Here is a 17,500-nt window from a genome sequence, read left to right as displayed (position 1 = left end):
TTTACAAGTGGGAAAAATAGATACCGTGTTCCAGAGGGAATTATTTTTTTTCAGTGGGTATCGCTGATCGAACCACTTCCAGGAAAAGGAGGCAATTATATGCTTTCTTCTTTTTTCCTGATGAACAAACACGTTTTCTCTAATAAAATCTCGATATAACCTAATGTATTCTAATGTAATTATGTGATATGATATAATACAGATAATGTAATACGATATATTATGATATGATTGATAAACAAACCCATTTTTTCTAATATAATCTTAACATAATCTAATATAACCTAATGTATTCTAATGTAATTATGTAATATGATATGATACATCTTCTGAAGTATGAGTCTCTTTAAAGGCCAACCATGTTCACATAGCCCATGATTTCGTGATATCTAATCTCCTGTTCATGGCACAGATGAGGACCAGACGTTGCACAGGAAAAAGAAAGCCTCTTCTGCTGGCGAAAACTAGCGGTTCCATTCTCATAATTCGTTAGCCTGGTCATTAGAAGACAGTGTCCCAAGCTTTGATGAAGCTTCGAATTACATAGAGATTTCTTGCTAGCTTAGTGAATTGGAAATGTTGAGGATGAAAATGATTGAATAAACGGTCCATCTTCGATCTATGCTATATCTCTATCTATCTGTCTATCTATCTATCTATCTGTTTATCTGTCTATCTGTCTATCTATTTATCTATCTATCTATCTATCTATCTATCTATCTATCTATATCTATATATATATATATATGTATATATATATATATATATATATATATATATATATATATATATATATATATATATATATATATATATACTTAAGCACAAGTCTGTACAAAAATACGAAAACTTCAACATAGAAATACATAATATCTACACATAACAATCAGTGCGTGCACTCACCGACATAGAAACTTACATATAATTCCCTCCACGAGCACACACACACACACACACACACACACACACACACACACACTGTAGACTTACGATTCACTGATGAAAATAGGAGTTTCTTCTGTTCGTTGTGTCATCATGGGTCTAGCAGGAACAGCATTGCGGAAGTTCTTACATCATTGAAAGAGGGAAGTAGGGAAAACTTGTACATAGATAACGTCGAAGAAGAGGTAAAATCTGATTTAATGTCCTTATAGTGTTGAATGCTATCCTAAAGGACAAAGTTAGGGATCCTTCGAGATACGACAATGAACAGGGGTTCGATCCTATAAAACGAGCACGGATGCGGAAGGATTAGTTCCCCGGGAGAGTTAGGTCCTCCTTGTCGCCCCACTCGTCACACACTGTAGGCCCCTAACGGCCGTCGGCTGCACTAATGTTATAAACAATATCCTTGGCGGTGGTCGGGTTGCAACAATGGCCTCCTTACGGCACCGCAGCGTCTTTAAGATGCCTTCTCCCGTGGAGGTGGCAATTTTCCCTCCGTGGAAATTGCGGATCAGAATGCTGAGAATTCGTGGCAAACAAATCTTGTATTTCACTGTTTTATTTTACGTGTAATTCTGAATACTTGTGACACAGAATCTTGTTGTATCTTCCGTGATATATATATATATATATATATATATATATATATATATATATATATATATATATATATATATATATATATATATATAACTATCAAGATCTACAAGTCTTTAAAAAGTTTTTCATCCTGGTAAATGCGTTATTTGGAACCATAAAAAGTCATGTGAAGTTATTTGGGGATTAGATGTGTTTTCTGGTGGAGGTCAGATGTGTCCACGAGATCGGGAGAGATTATTAAATGTCAAGGAGTAACGCGAGTTCACATGGGGTGACGACGGGTCATACAAAGATGCCACTCAGAGTTAACTAAGTTTACCAAGGAAGACAATACACTACTCGTGGTTTATCTGGATTTCGTGGGGAAATTACGTGACGTCTTTAGGGGTTTAAGAAAGGTCGAATGATAGATGAATAGTTTTGAAAAGAGAGGATACTGCCAGATTGGAACTTTGCCTGCCTGTATGCAAATTAGTCCTCAGTAGTTTTGCTTGCCTGTATGCAAATTAGCCCACAAAGTCTTTTCTTCCGCAATGATTTAGCTTTTCGTGTTTTGGTCTGTGTTTTCGAGGAGTGAAATTGCTTGAATATATCAGCATAACACGAAGTAAATTCAAGTTAAACATACATGTGGTAAGACGAAGATTCAGTGATCCGTGGCGAAAGTAGAGATAGAGTATAAGAAAGGTAGAATTAGAGGCAGGACAGGTAAAATCAAAAGTGTTAAAAGAGGATCTAAACTGGTCGAATTCTCTGAAGTATGTGGTGCGTATGACGAGGACAAGATAACACAGTACCACGACAGGTAAAGTGCTAGGTGATGCAAGGAGAGCCAGGTACAGACCTGGTAGAAGACGGTACAAAGTAGATGCCATAGGTTTCCCCCATCAGGCACCCTATGGTACAGCCTGCCACAGAGGGTAAAGGAAACAATATTGGGCTGGCTGTGAGTAAGATGCATGTTAACCACAGGACGACAATGGCCTGGAAGAGCATACTGTGCAAGCAACGTAGGGGAAGAAGAAGTGGAGGAAGAGGAGGAGGAGGAGGAAGAGGGATAGGAGGAAGAAGAGGAGGAGGAGGAGGAGGAAGAGGAGGATAATCCTCGAACATGACACATTCCCAGGCCTTCCACGCTCAGGTCCCATCTTCGGACGACAATAAAACTAAGGACAAACTAGATCTGAGCTGTTTACGACTCTGAACATCCTACAAAAAAACCAGTTTGTTATCAGAGATTCGAACAAGTCAACTTGTGCATAGGTTCTCAGAGTGACTCCGAACTCGTAATTGAACTCTCTGGCTCAGTCCTTTGGGGTCTGGATTATTCTCCCAGATCTACGTCCTCCCCACGAACGAGTTAATCACCCCAGGGGATCTCACCCCGCCAAGACTTCCCACGCCCCCGCTGTGGTTACCCATAGAAGAATAAGACCCCCATCTCCACAAAGCCACCCCAGAGAGATGCACCGCCCCTTTGATCCGTTACCCCTGAACCCCAGGTCATACTAAGGGGGAGTGACTTACCGAGTCTTGGGGAGGAGGATGAGTGACTTAACGAGTCTGGAGGAGGCATAGAGAGTGACTTAACGAGTCTTGGGGAGGCGGATGAGTAACTTAACGAGTCTTAAGGAGGCATAGAGAGTGACTTAACGAGTCTTGGGGAGAATTAGGGAGTGACTTGACGCTCGTGGGTCACGTATCGTAGCTTCATGTCTTACCACACATGGAAGGTTGCTATGTTCACACATGTTAACAAGGATGTGGATTGCGTGCTTGAAGACGCGTTTGGCCTTGGGTATGGAAATGAGAGATGTGACCGGTGTGGAAAGTGAGGTGAGGGGGGAACTGAGTGACTGATGAGGGATGTGACTGACTTCCCTGACCTGAGAAATGACTGCTGACTGACTGGGAGGAAGCGACGCAATGACTTCTGGATCTCAGTCATCGGTTATAGTCTCTCGAGATCTGACTGCAAGTGAGTTTCTAGTGTCGCCTGGAGGTTCAGGGATTCGATATTGAAACGACGTCATCAGAAACTACGAGAAAAAAAATAGCAGAGGGATAAGCACCGTTTTCTATAGCAGCTACAGTTGTAGGGAGGACAGCAGCAGCAACAGCAGCACCAGCCATAACAGGGGCAATAAGAACTGGGGGAAAAAAATACTGCTTCAACACCACAATGACAGAACCAATTTACATAACAGTAACGGAACCTGTTAACAGGAGCGAGAGGACTTAACGGCAGCAACAGCAGCTCAAGAGCAAGCAGCAACAGCAGCAGCAGCAGCATAAACAGCAGCTCTGACGCAGCACCTGCAGCAGAGGTGGCGACAGCAGAAGAAGGCACCAGCGGGACCTCAGACAGACAGAGCAGGAACCAGTTTACTAATCCTTCACCTTGAGGTCACACACACACACACACACACACACACACACACACACACACACACACACACACACATACACACATACATACACTGCCTGGCTCGGCAGGAGGAGGTGGAGGAGGAGGCGATGATGGAGGAGAGACGGAGAGGAACATAGGGTAGAGGAAAGAATGATGGGTGATGAGGGTGGAGATAGGGGTGTTTATGGTCGGAAATGGAGGCCTTCAGTGGGTGGGACTCCAGAAGGGTGGAGACTACCCTCCCCTTCTCTCTTTTCCAGGACTGTGACAGGAAAAAGGAATTCTCTTACCTCCTCAAGGCTGAGGAGTGGAGTGGTCACAGTGACTGGTAGTGGTGACGAGAACGTAGTTGGCATAAAGAAAGGAAGTTTGGATGACGTGGTTCCGTATGAACAATTGTTCATCACCACAGAAAAGACCAAGTTTTACAGCTTGAATATATATATATATATATATATATATATATATATATATATATATATATATATATATATATATATATATATATATATATATATATATGTATAATTCAGTGACTTATTAATTCAGTATTACCATCCACATTAATCATTAACTTAATCCTCCATTTCTTTCATTACCATCGATAAATCACTCACATCTGATCACATTTCATTCAGCCATGCCTCCCATACTCATACCTTCATCTAGCAACTGGTTCTTTTACGTAAACAAAGCCTGTCCTTCCTCATGAGGGTAGAGCCTGGCTTCGGGCAGGATGCGGGTTCCTGTTGGGGATGTCCTTCACACGTGAGCCTCGGCCTGGCACCTCCTCACACAAACCTGCCTTCCCAAACTACATTTCTTTCATTTTTCAGTTCCCTGGGCATATACTAGGGGTTGCCTTGTAGCTTGATCCTCCATATAACAAAGGGGGTCAAGCCTCAACCCACGGCACGGTGGCTAGCAGCCAGACGGTAGGCACAATGCTGGGACAAGTAATCCACAGCGAGTCTCGATCATTTTTCGAGGTTTGAAATCCGGGTCGTGATGTTGTGGCAGACAGGCGCTCCCCAGATATGGCCCGGCGACCGACGCTGGCTAGCTTATTGTCTCTGGCTCTCTCGTACACTATGGCCCGCCACAACGCGACCTGGTTTTAACAGAATAAGTCGCAGTATCAAGTCAGAGAGAGAGAGAGAGAGAGAGAGAGAGAGAGAGAGAGAGAGAGAGAGAGAGAGAGAGAGTACATCATGCAAGGAGTGGGTGGGTGATCAACCACGGACATCGGGGAGGATATAGATAGGAAAATGATGAGTATATCAGAAGAGGCAAAGAAGGTGAAGGTGATTGTCATTTATTTTTTTTCTCTCTGAACGATAATGATAAATGTTGTGACAGATGTAGCAATCAGGGTTGGTCAGAAACCATTAGCTGTACTGAGAGTGGTAGCAATTGAAGATAATTGTTTAGGAATGTGAAGGCGTATCTATCAAGCGGAGGGACGAGATGGTAGGCGATGGTTGCTTATGTAAGGAATGGTCTATTCTCATCATCCAAAGGCTATATAATCTGTAATCTATTCTAATCATCCAAAGCTTATTTGATCCGTGATTTACTCTTATCCTTAAAGATTCTGTAATCTATCATTTTTCTTATTATCTAAGGTTCTGTAATCTATTTATTCTTATCATACACGGGGATCTATAGTCTGTGTTTTATTCTTGCTATCCAAGGTTCTATAATCTGTGACATTAGACGCTCAGAACCTCTTCTAACTGGTCAAGCTATCACTTAAGATGATCTTGATTCCCCTCAGGTTGAACATCGTCAGTCTCTCCAAATACAGGATCCTGTGCCATTAAAGAAAATTACAGTTTTGATTACCTCCTGTAAATGTAATGGAAGAGGATCAGGTCTAAGAGGATCATGACTGGCCGAGGATCTGGAGCCTATGAATTAATCCCGATGAAGCAGGATTGGCTTCGACCGCTCTTGAAATTGCTTTGGAATTGAGTTACTGTTGGTTGACTGACCCAAGCCACAAACACAGCACTTGTGAAGCATTTGCGCTAGCGTCTGGGGATGAGTGTGTGTCTTCTTTGGTGTTGTTCTCTCCTTCTTTTACTGTTCTGATCATATGGACGTAGTGAATTCCTGTCCCTGCTGCTGAGTGCAGCGCAACCTTAAAGCTGACAGCTTCCTAGCAGAGGAGGTCCCAGCGTTACATGATAATAATAACAATAATGATAATAATAGCAGTCGCAGTAGTAGTATTAAGAGTAGTAGTATTAGCATTAGTAGTAGTAGTAGTAGTAGTAGTAGTACTTTAATGCGAATCATGGCATCGGAAATAGATTCAAAATGGAAGACGTCAGTGCATTAGTTGTCAACACTATACACCCTGGCACTGCCTGAGCCAGGAGACACTCGTTTGTCCTTGAATATTAAGGACATGAACCAGTGGGATGTGGACGTAGTGGTGGTGAAAGTAAAGCTCAAGGCGACATGTTGTTGCTGCCTCCCCAAAACCCAGACGTGGAACTAAGCAAGCCAGAGAGGGCTAGGTAAGATGGGCTTCTAACCCAAAAGAAAACGTAAAAGCCAGTTGACTATCAAAGTTAACCCAAGCCTAATTTTGGAACTAGATTAAGACGGCTGGTGGACAGAAACATTGAAACTTTCAGTCGGATAATAACTACATCAAACAACAGAATATACGAAAGATTTCTAAAACAAATGAAGAAAGGTGATTGAAAAGAATTGTTGAGTAGATAGGAAACACTGAAAAAGAAGGAAAGAGATACATACTGGCTCCAGCCACAGGAATTGGCGGCGCTCAGGGTCGCGAGCTCAAAACATTTAAGAGATTTAGTTAAAAGAACACGAATCAGGACAAACGGTAAACATCCATTTTCATCATGTTTTTCTTTTAGGAATAATCCTTCAGAACGTGCTCGTGAAGGCCAGCAGTAAATTCGCTGTGAGGTACTTTACTCGAACATTATCATCTGTCACGCGAAACGACATCTCAAGAAAAGAAGGAAAATATCACGTTATCAAAGAAAAGGAATTAAGTCGTCAGGGAATTCCTTCAGATCTTTACAGGAGTTGCCTCAGGTCTGTCAGACCAGTATGGCTATATAACCTGGTTTTTCCCGGCAGTACCGCCTCCCTGTGACGCCCAAGCCAATGTAAAAGAACGACCCTTTTATATGACCCCATCTCCCTAGTGTCTGCCTGCCTGCCTGCTTGTCACATGTAGCCTCTTGTAAAATCTAAGCTTTTGGCGACTGCTGACCTCCAGGGGCCCCGTGACCCACTTCTTACTGACCCTTGTGTCGACCCTGCATGACCCGGTACCCAACCCCGATGGGGGCTGGCGTGTGCGGGCTTTACACACGCTGCAGGATGCTGGGAATTCCAACTTGGGTTTTACTCTGAATAATTCAGTCTTGGGTTGGTAGACGTCCACTGTGTGGTGTCCGGGAGTACGTGTGTGTGTGTGTGTGTGTGTGTGTGTGTGTGTGTTACGTTAAGTACTGTATCCAAAATGTGTGTTCGTAAAAAAAAAATAATCATTGTATACTTCATCACAGAACCACACGAACTTTCTCAATCAATCAGCAAACGCTGTCCCAGCGAACAACAATTGTGAGCGAATCACCTGACGACGCACTAACATTCCCTTAGATTGTCAACAAACACTCCCCTAAGTCGCTGTGGGACCGTATATACTGTGAGAACGAATATGTACCTCATGATTATCTTAAACGCCTGAAGAAGGTATTAGAGTTTTCTTATTCGCTTTATGGTTAGGACTTGACGTTGACGATGGTCTTGATGACACTGGCGGTAAATAAGCCAAATCACTAATCATTTGTAGAATGGCTAGTTTCTTACCCATGGGATATGAGCAAAGGCCTGGTTGGCCAACAGGCTGTATGTTAGCTTTTAATTGGTCAACACTTTTTATAAGTGGGCCAGGGTAGGAGGTAGGAATGCAGATCAAGGTGGTGAAGCATAGGAGAGGCCAGGTCAACCCAGCACGCCTCTCGTGACTCGGTCAAGATAACAGATCCAGCAGCTAAGTACCTTTGTTTACACTTCATGATGTGTACTTTGATCCATTGCGATTTACTGGTAGTGTCACTCGTGTTTAAACCCCGAATACCATTCGTCTCTATGAATGTAATGTTTGCCGTAATTTGATACTTTGCATTAGGCCTCTTGGTAAAGGATAAAGCCAAAACAAAAATGTATTCGTATCAACCACTGTGCGGTACTGGTTATTGGTGGAGTTTTCTTGACCATCGTTGCAATATTTGATACGTATGTTTCTGTTCTTCTGGTTTATGGTTCCCTGAGTGACAGGCAGACGGTACGGTCTGTCAGCCAGTGTGTAGATGGGTAGAGTTCTGATCAGTGTGTCTCACAGCTACGCCTCATAACTCGAGAGACGAAAACTACGTCTCCCACAGCAAACGCTCTTCCCTTCCTTCATTCGTCCATAGACCAACATATATATTTCCGTAGGTGAAATGATAAGATAGGAAGAAAATCGAACCATCTGCTCCATCAGACCGTTTAGAGTGAAATAAAACTACTCACGAATACCCACAATATGAATTATGTTTATAAAACTTTCTTCATTTGTCTTGTGACGCCTTGCATAATCAGTCTCGTATACTTTAATCCAGCACATATGGACTAGTTTCCTACAACCAGTATCAGAGGCCCGTTTTTTATCAGGCTATTTCTCTTTGAACGTTTTCTAATCGGATCTGGTGAAGCCGCTTCGTTGAGTTAAACACGTCTCTTTACGTCCTCCGGTTGGCGAACGGAAGTGGAGAATAGGAGGATGGAACTCGTCCTTATTACGCATGCAGAGGATGAAGGGACGACCCGTTGAGCGGGTAACCTTGTGTCTAGGATGCTAGTGTGTTTATCTGTTCCTCGAGAGAGAGAGAAGAGAAGGATCCTGAGGCCCCAGGATCACGAACCATCCCGGGCACCCGTGGGAACACGGTAGGGAGGAGGGGCAGCTGCTGGGGTGATCCAAAGCTTCAGGGAGGTTGCCGGGGTTGATCCGAAGCTTCGAAGTCTTTTGTCGAGGCCCGAAGCAACACGCCTAATGCATACGATGTTCTCGTTGCTTTTTTTTCCAAGTAATGAAGATAGATAACAAAGAGTTTGATATACATCAAAGACTTGTCGTCATATACAAATGATGTGTAAGGTCCTGTGCGCGCGCACACACACACACACACAGAGGTGAGGACGTGCGTACAAACGCCATTATGATCCTGGTCCTCGGTTGTCAAGGCTGATGGCTAGACCCCCCCATAACCCCATACCCCCACCATGTCCCTCCCTATCCCCCTCCGCCCTCGACTGGAAACCGCAACGCACAGCCCTTCGACCTCTTTATTGCGCCATTCACATCATGTACCTCCAATTCCGAGAGTGATTACGTGTTCCTAGCACCCCTTTAACTCGTACTACACAACCTACTGCTAAAGTAAGCCCTACCTAGCGGTTAATTTCACCGCTACATTAACCATACACTATGCACAATACGTGGCACCACTCGCCATTATCAGGGATAGCGTAAGGACTCTCACTGGGAACTAAGGAAGGGGATTTTGTTTCTGCAAGAAATGAGACGAAACAGTGAAAATGGTGGCTGGTTATACTGTCCTAGTGGGGCACTGACGGGGCGTGGGTTCATCTTTAAAGAAATTTATTGATTTATTGTATTTTTGTTTGTTTGTGTCTGTGTGTTAATTACCTATCTGAGGCTATACGGGGAGGGAGTTTACACTCGTGGGACTCCCATCTCTTAAACATTCTCTACCACAATACATCTACTTAAATCTATGTATGCTCTTGGTATCAACCATGTCCTCAGTCATTCTATTCCATTCATGTGTGTGTGTGTGAGTGTGTGAGTGTTGGTGGGTGTCTGCGTGTGTGTGTGTCTGTGTGTAATCGTTTCTGCTATATACCGTTGTGCAAAAGTTAACACTGAATTTGAGTTTTGGTAAACGTCTCAAATCCTCTTGATATCTGTTTTTCTGAGAAGCGACTTAGTGCAATCCTCAACATCTCCCTCTAACCCCATCTCTTTCTCTCCATTTCCCTTCCTCCCACCCTTTCCTCATCTACTGCTCTTCCTCTTCCTGCTTCACCTTCTTCCAATCCCTCTCCACACGTCATCACGACTCGGGTCACCGAGGATCCCAGTGGGGTCGTGACAGGAAGGCCCTTGGGAAAAAAACGACCCTCTCGCAGGTTGGACACGACAGGGTAGTGGTGCGGAGTACTCGTCCTGGTCGTAGACAGCATAGTCGTGGTAAACTACGACGACAACTTAAAAAAAAGTCTTTTAGGTAAATGAGGAAAAGGATTAAAAAAGAACATTAAAGGCTAGAACGATCGTTGATCATAGGTGAGGGTTAGTTATAAATTACACAGAACCTGTCTACCAAGGACGTGTCGCAAGCGTTCAGGTGAATCGTTTCTGGGTATCTTCTAAGCACAGAGTTACCAGGAAAGGGATGATTTACACACACACACACACACACACACACATCCATCGACGAAGACGAAGATGTCGAAAGAGTCAAGTTGAAATACCAATGGAATCCTCAATGCGCCCACGAGCGAAGACAACTTTCAGTAGTGACAAGGAAACAAGCTAGGCCAACCACTCGAGCAAATCTAGCGGGAACATTGTGTGTGTGTGTGTGTGTGTGTGTGTAAACCTGCTTCTCTAGTCTACCACAAAGTGGTTTCGTCCAAGAGTTCTCGAGAATGATTGCCCACCTCCCACTCTTACTAAACAGGGAATATGGCCCACCTCCCACTAGAAGTGAACAGGGAAGATGGCCCATCTCCCACTAGAAGTGAACAGGGAAGATGGCCCATCTCCCACTAGAAGTGAACAGGGAAGATGGCCCATCTCCCACTAGAAGTGAACAGGGAAGATGGCCCATCTCCCACTAGAAGTGAACAGGGAAGATGGCCCATCTCCCACTAGAAGTGAACAGGGAAGATGGACCATCTCCCACTAGTAGTGAGTAGGGAAGATGGCCCACCTCCCACTGGTAGTGAATAAAGAAGATGGCCCACCTCCCACTAGTAGTGAGGAGGGAAGATGGCCCACCTCCGGTCCAGTTTTTAGAGTGGCAGTATAGCGGGTGCGTGGGCATGGTGTTCAAGGTCCTGGTCCGCGCAGCACAGGTTCCAGTGATGGTCCTCCCCGGAGAAAGACATACTCCTCCATGTCTCATCCTATAACTTCACCTTATGCTTCCTGCTCCATTCCCTACAATTCATATATAAATAGCCAACACTGGAATCATATCATTTTTGTTTAGGATTCAATCCTGCTGGTTGGTGGGGCGAGAGTGAATGTATGTGTGTGTGTGTATGTGTCTCCTTCATCTCTACCCTGGGGTTATCGTGCTGACCTCCCACACACACACACTGCCAGTATGCGGAACTCGCAACACTGATCCTGACAACCTCCCGACACCTTTAAACTCTCTCGCTCCCCCCTCCTCTCTCTCTCTCTCCCTCTCTCCCTCTCTCTCTCTCTCTCTCTCTCTCTCTCTCTCTCTCTCTCTCTCACACACACACACAGGACGTTCCCTCACCCCCATTTCTCTCTCCTCCTCCTCCCTGCGTCTCCATGAGCTCTGTGGCCTACGCAGGCCTCAATTCATGCCATCCCGTCTCTCGCTACAGGGAAGTATGTATTACCTGAACTCCAAGATTCTTTTTTTTCTCTCTCTCTTTCCCACACTCTCAAGTTTCCGGGGGGGGGGGGGGGGGGGGGAATGAGGAGGTTCAAGATCCCTTCAGGTTCTACTCTAGGTTTCTTTTTTTTGGGAAGGAGGGATGGTGTGGTGAAGGGGGCGTATGGGGAGGGGGTGTGTGGGAGGAATCGCCAACGGACAACGCAACGATTCTCTCCTTTGGTTTTTGATGCCATTCTCTCTCTTTCATTTTCTCCACTGCAGTCTCTCTCTCTCTCTCTCTCTCTCTCTCTCTCTCTCTCTCTCTCTCTCTCTCTCTCTCTCTCTCTCTCTCTCTCACAGTTCCTCCTCCCAACGAACACGGAGGAGGAGGAACGGCAGCCATCCCCCACCAGAGGTGGGTTGGTAGGTAGGTAGGTAGTCCATGATCAAACGCTAATCACAGCTTGGCCATCCAGACACCTTCTACATCAACATCATGCCCAGAGAAGATGTGAGGTTGATGCAAGTGCCCAGCTGGTGATAACAGTGTCGACGAAGGGGTAGGGCATGGATTACCCGAGAGATAAGAAAGATAAGGGTTGAGTAGAATCAGTGATGTTGTTGAGGCTGGTCTGTGTACTGAGTACGACGATGAGAGAGGTGATAATGTGTGGGTAGTGAGATTATTTCATGTTCCTGAGGGTGATAGGAATGTTAGAACATGACTTCCGTGTTGTTAATGGTGAAAGGGATGGTGATTGTTCATATTCCTGGGGGATGTTAGGGTGCTGGAGATGAGGAAGATGATATGATCATGAAATATATCTAAGATGATGCTGGTAGAAAGAAGGTGGGAGGTGAATATGAAGGCTCACTTTCCGATTATGACACAAGCGATGGGGTGTGACGAGTTAAAAGACGATACAGAACAGTGAAAATGACAACACATATTCCTGATGATGAGAAAAAAAGAGGCCGAAAAAAAAAGAATATGACGACATACAACAGACCAACGAATGACAATGAAAGTGACATTACACTTTCTCAACTTCTGACAGTGAGTGGCGGACCTCATGACCAATGATGAGGATGGTTAGGATCGCTCATCTTCCCGGGAAAATGACGACGAAGCAGTTCACCTTCAAGAAGTAGGGAACTCCTTTTTCTTCCCCCCTTAATCCCTCCCTCTCTGTATAACCTCCCTTACCTCCACTTGCCCTACGGCACCCGGCGCAGAAGATGGCTACGTGCTGGGTCAAAGGTCTGGAGATCCTCGTCTCCAAACTGTTTGACTGTCTCGTTCCCATCAGTCTGTATACGTTACCAGATGACTGGTCGACTGAGAGACTGGTTAGAAGGGGATGGATACCTTCTTCTAGGCAGGAGGTATTCAGTTACTGACTGTGCGACCGCCAGGAATGAATGAGTGGATGACCGCCTTGTCGTAAAGGCTGATGGAATAGTTGATCCTAAAGTTCAATTTTTTCTCGGGGCATGACAAAGCGGTCATTCGTGTAAAGAACTGATAGAAATGCAGTGCTTAAATGCTCAGGAAAGAACCACAAGAATAAATGTTTAAATACCATTCAAGATATGTGTTGACGGTACCTGGAGTCTTAGAAATGATTTGGATCTTTGACAACAGGAAGTCATCTGAGGGACAGGAGTATGAGAGAGATGGATGAAGTGTGGAATGAAATGCAAATTGATTTTTTTGAAGCGGTTGACTTTAAGCAAATAAATCTCCTGTTCAAGGTCATGTTGACGCGTAGTTTACCTGTAACTTCTGGTTTACGATAGTTGATGACGACAGTGTACGCGGCAGCCGCTCTATTTCCCGAATGTAGACGACTCGTTCTGCGCCTGGAAGGCCTCCTGCCCAGGCTATTGGCTATCACTTCCTTGTTTCAGCTTTCGACTCGCTGCTGTCACTCTCATACTCCGCAGCGCCGACAGATTCTGTACCACCTTTGCAAAGGAAGTTATTTAAGTCGTTTGTGCAAAGAAGAAACGATATGTTACTGTAGTTCTTAGAAACAAGACGTAGGTAGATGTATGATAATGTTTCCTTTTTTTTTTTTTCTTGCGCTCTTGATATTTCTTGCTTCTGTCTGGAGGGTAATACTTCATACAGTGCGTTGTACAGTTACTGTTACCTCGATCGCTGCGTTGAATAATCTTACATATTTGGTGGGATTATATGAAATCGTCGGCTGTCTCCTTGCTCTTCCACAACCCTTTATCCTTTGTCGTTCCATAGTCCAGGTAGCGACATTACTGAAGGTCCTCAAGGCCACCATCCTGTGTCCCAGTGGTTACCCAATCCTTCAGTCTGTGCGGGTGATTGGCCATTTCCCTCCCCCTCCTCTTTCCTAGGTTACTTAAGTCACCGTTCAGATCTCCCAGTCGATAGGATTTGACTGCCCAGTTTTTTAAGACGTTGCTATAAACATGAGGGACCAGTTCAGTCTGCCTGGCTGGCTACATAGTCCGCTTAGGTTACCTTTTCCTTTCTTGATTCAATATCATTATCGTGGTGGTTGTAGTTGAGGTAGTAATGATAAGTCGAAGCAATACTATGAATTCCACTGCACTTCTTTGTGTTAAAACAAATTTAAGAAACAATAGACCATCTCAGGACAATTGAGGAAAAGGCTTTTGAGAACTATACTCATGCAGGAAGTACAGGAGTCATGCATACACCTGTGGTCAACTTCATGCATGCCACCACACGCGAGACGTCCAACCCGGCCTCCAAAACCCATGATCCACAAGCGACCTTGAGGCGTATTGAAAGCTATGTCGGACAAGGAAGTTGTTTTAGCTGCATCCTTGCTTCTTCACCGTTCTCCAGAAGTATTATCATATCGTCATGCAAGACCCACGCAACACTTCACACTCGGGGGATGTGTCGAAAATTGCCCAAGATGTGTGTGTGTGTGTGTGTGTGTGTGTGTGTGTGTGTGTGTGTGATTACTGTGTGTGGTACGGGAAGTGAGTTGTGCACTGGTGTTGCCCCGTCTCGTAGCCTTGTATGTACGTTTATTGCATCTTTACTCCTATGCGTACACACACACACACACACACACACACACACACACACACACACACACACACATTCGGGCTTCCGTGGTGTAGTGGTTAGAGTCGCCGACCATGATTCACACATTAGCCATCCTGGGTTCGAGTTTTTGGTCCGGCTGTTAGCCCACAGCCAATCACAGTTGGTCATCTTTCCCTCAGGGCTGATCGATAAATCGGTACCTGGGATGCATGTGTGTGCAGGTGGATACGTAGATATACTTTAGATAATTGTCATATAAACCAAAAATCAGTTATCACCTCTTCCTTCCCTCGAAAAAAAAAAATGAGTGAACACGTAAATTTCCACATCTGGCTCACAAGTACTGACATAGTACATATATATATATATATATATATATATACAAGGTTAAGAGACGGGGCAAAGAAGTGCAAACTTCTCTCTCCGTAACGTACACACATGACACACACACACACAGCGTAAGAATCGTACAATTATATCATCTTCAGCAGCAGCCAAGCGAGTGAGAAAATACTCTCCCTTGAACTCTACTTTTCCCCCCACCACCGCAACCATCGCATCACATGAGACTTGAATCACTCCACTGATCCTTAAAAGAACTCCTCAACCGTTGAGTCATAACCTGACTTGGTCTTGGCCTTGGTAGAGCCGCTAATGACCCGCCTGGATGTGGTAATTTGAGCCTAATCAGCCCAATGGGTGATTAGGTCAGGAGGATGTAACAAAGAGATGGTATTGGTCAGTGGGATCCCACTGTGTTTATGAATGGGGTCGTGGCAGTGTGGTGGTGGGGTTGGCGGTTGTGGTAGATGGTCGTTGGGTTGTTGGTAATGGTTGTGAGGTTGTCAGTGGGTGCTTGTCGGGTTGTGGATGTGAGGTTTAGTGGTGGGTGATTATGGCCGAATGGGTCATGAGGTTGGTGGTAATGAGGTTATTAGTAGTGGGTGGGTGTTGGGGTTGAGACGGTGGGTGAAGAAGTGTACACAGTGGGTTAAGGGTGAGGGTGTCTTAAGTAGAGGATGTGACGGGCGACTGGCGTTCAATTGTGCATGGGAACTGAAAGATAAGGAAAATCATATATATTTCTGTATATATATATATATATATATATATATATATATATATATATATATATATATATATATATATATATATGAGAGAGAGAGAGGAGACCCTTAAGAAACATGATAGATGCGTAGATAGAGATCAACACGATAGATACATTGATAGAGATCAGCACCTGACCGAACACCTACTTATTGGAATGCTCTTACGTATGTCTGTAGCACCGCCACCAACCTTCACGTCACCTCGACCTTCATGGCTATGGACGACCTCCGTGGGAAAGTGATGCTTCCCACCCACGTTAATATCACCTTAACACCGGTTTATGACTGAGGTTGTCTGGCCCTGGCCCCCGCCCCACCGTGACGCCCCAGACGAGCGAGAACATCGCAGGGAACCGACTCCCTCCGTATGCCCCGCCGCGCTAGGGCAAGGCCTCTAGGTATGGGGTATGTGGAGGTGCTTGATGATGGGAGAGAGAGAGATAGAGGCTTAATGTGATGTAGAAATACTATTCCATTACGTGAAAGGAAGAGGAGGAGAAGCAGTCGGGAAGGAGAGTTGAATCGGAGGAAGGTAGTGAGGGAGGCGGCGACACGGGGAGGGAAGGAGGGAAGGCGTAAGAGGAGGCGAGGGCGTCTCATAGCAAAGGGAGGGAGGAAGAAGGGTATTAAGTCATCTGTCGCAACTCGGGCATGTCCGCCTTGCGTGAGCCATCGCGGTGGTGTTGGTGGGGAGGGGAAACGAGAGGCACTAAACAACCAGGTGCTCCCACCCACCACACTTCCGAGGACACTCCCATGATGCCGATCAGCCCTACACCCTGGGACACCTGCATGATATCGATCAGTTCCACTCCCTAGGACACCTCCATGATGCTGGTCCACCCTACTGCCTGGGATGCACTTCAGTGCCAACGAGACAGATCTGTTTCTCTCGTCCATCATGCCTGCGACTTAGCATTACGCATTAAGAATATCTGCCCTTTGCCAGGGAGAGTTGGGGTCACCAAGGCCCTTCACATGAGGAAGCAATCCCCCGTCCCATCATGGAGGTGTTGGAAACTTGACAACGTAAAGGCAACATGAGAGGAGGTCAACGGTCTTGGGGGGGGGGGGGGAGCTGGAGGGAACAGGTTGTCATGCAATACAGTCAGATGGGTAGCTGGAAGTGAAGGGCCTGTCAAGCATGACGGATCCTAACGAAGTCATAAATGGTTCAGCGCCCATGTTACTATCACACCCTGAGTCACACACAAGTTGACGAGGACCTGACTTAGGGTCCTGTATTCGCGAACCGCTGGCGACTCCTCCAGTAACCAGGTGGCTCTGGAGGTCTTGATCTCTTGTGAAATCGAAAGTAACGGAGGCAAAGGACAATGGCTTTTTTTCTCTCGAACGAAATGGTTTGGGATATTCCAGTGTTGACCCAACGATGTATATATGCAATTCGATAATCTTGCATGTCTTACAGGATGGCAGCAACGACCTCAGTATGATGTAAGTCTAAAGTGGAAGCGGTAGAGAAATGTGCGAAATATGAGGTCAGCCTTTGTGACCTGGATATACAGTCTCTCTTGCCATCCTTTGTGACCTAGATGTATAACCTCTTTTGCCATCCACGCGTCAGACCCAGGGCAGCCCGGAAACCACCCTTGCTTTGAGATCCATGACAGAAACAGAGCGGATGACATACCTAATTCAGGACACGGTG

General features: G+C 45.3%; 1 protein-coding gene across 1 annotated transcript in view; it reads right to left on the bottom strand.

Annotated features, from left to right (window-relative positions):
* LOC139759541 (uncharacterized) overlaps positions 1-17,500 on the bottom strand; it is a 58,535-nt gene that overhangs the window by 18,754 nt on the left and 22,281 nt on the right. The gene's annotated exons all lie outside the window — the stretch shown is intronic.

This window comes from Panulirus ornatus, chromosome 33 (genome assembly GCF_036320965.1).
Source record: "Panulirus ornatus isolate Po-2019 chromosome 33, ASM3632096v1, whole genome shotgun sequence".
Taxonomy (NCBI): Eukaryota; Metazoa; Arthropoda; class Malacostraca; order Decapoda; family Palinuridae; genus Panulirus; species Panulirus ornatus.
Note: the sequence above shows the minus strand (reverse complement) of the source record. Positions and strands in the feature narration are given on the sequence as shown.